The sequence below is a fragment of the Rhagoletis zephyria genome, unplaced genomic scaffold, assembly GCF_001687245.7.
Source record: "Rhagoletis zephyria isolate East Lansing unplaced genomic scaffold, Rhagoletis_zephyria_1.1 Rzeph_scaffold_01427, whole genome shotgun sequence".
NCBI classification, from domain to species: domain Eukaryota; kingdom Metazoa; phylum Arthropoda; class Insecta; order Diptera; family Tephritidae; genus Rhagoletis; species Rhagoletis zephyria.
This window is the reverse complement of record NW_016158511.1, coordinates 22,428-24,011: the sequence shown is the minus strand read 5'-3', so window position 1 is coordinate 24,011 and position 1,584 is coordinate 22,428.

The window sequence follows — 1,584 nt, the reverse complement described above, 5'->3', positions numbered from 1 at the left end:
TTTTTATAATTTGTCAATTTTTGATTATTTATCAAGAGCTCCCAGTTCTAGCACAGAAGTTTAAATCTATTTTCTTGATAAATTATCAAGATTGAAAATGCTATTGACAATTATAATATATGTTTTTTATTACAAAATATTTTTCTGTCAATTAATTACTGCATGTGCCGTTATTCTCATTTTCGTTGTTGGTGTTTCCGACAGGGTAGGAGTATGCTGTAATGTGGAACGATTTTCCATCATCCCTTGTCAAATTTGGTTTGGTGACAAACCGGTTTCGGCGTTGTGCCATTTTCAGTGTAAGTTTTCATTCGGAATGTGCCGATACTTGCACCTGCGACTCACGGAATAATAGCATTTCGAGTAAATTGCGAAAATAGCTAATTTTTTTGCTATTTTTTCGGTTTTTCATAATCTATTGTACGTCGAAACATATGTCGGTAGATGTCGAAATACATGTCGGTAGATGGGTCTGGTAAAAAGCACGCGACATTTTTTTTTTGTCGGAATAATCAAAACGATTTATGGCCCTTACCAAAAATTGCCAGATGGCCAGTATTAATATGTGAGAGGGTAGAATTCAAAATTTATCGCAAAAATTCGAAAGTTGTTTTAAAAGTGCAGCCCTTGGTGCTGCCACTGTAATTTAAATATTTGCAGTATTCGAATATGAGATGACTCTAATTTAATCGAAGTAATTTTGTAAAAGTGTCAGTAGTGCTGCCACTGAAACTCGAACTCGAAACGCCGCTGTAAATCGTCTGAGAATACTTTCACACTCCGTAAAAAAGATCATTATTACTTTTTTAAAAATAACGATACAACTTTACAAGTTTGAAAAAAAAAATTTCTCAGTACCCTTTGACATATCCCAAAGAAGGATTTGTTATTTGTTTAACGTTTCTACCGATGAGCAGGGAGTTCCTTCACAAACCAGAAAAAATCATGGTAGGCCGAAAACCAGTCCTGATAAAATCCAAGAAGTAAAAGAGCATATACTTAGTTTCCCCACTATTTGTTCACACTATTGTCGCTCGTCAACTGCTCGTAAATACATACTTAGAAAGTCACTTAAGTGTAAAAAAATGTATGATTTGTATAGAGAAAAACACATTAAACATAATGTGTCTCTAAACGTTTATAGAGATGTTTTCAACTAATTTAATTTATCATTTTATAGTCCAAAAACAGATCAATGTGACCGCTGTGTTTTTTGTAAAATCAATGAAAAAGAATGTTCACAAGATAAGAAGCCACAATATTGTAAACATGTCGAGGAAAAACAATTTTGCAAAGCAGAAAGATAGAAGGATCGTCAAAATATTGATCCATCGCTAGCTATTTTCCGTTATGATCTCGAAAACGAAATCACTTTGCCTAAATGTTTTGCTTCAAACTTTTATTATCGGCGAAAACTTTGTGTATTTAATTTAACCGTAACATTAATTCAAGCAAATGGAGTTAAAGAAACCTATTGCGCTTTATGGGACGAGACTTGTGGTGGAAGAGGAGGAAAGGTCATCGCAAGTGCATTGATAAAGATTTTGGACGGCGTAGAGATAGATCACCCAGAAATAAAAACAA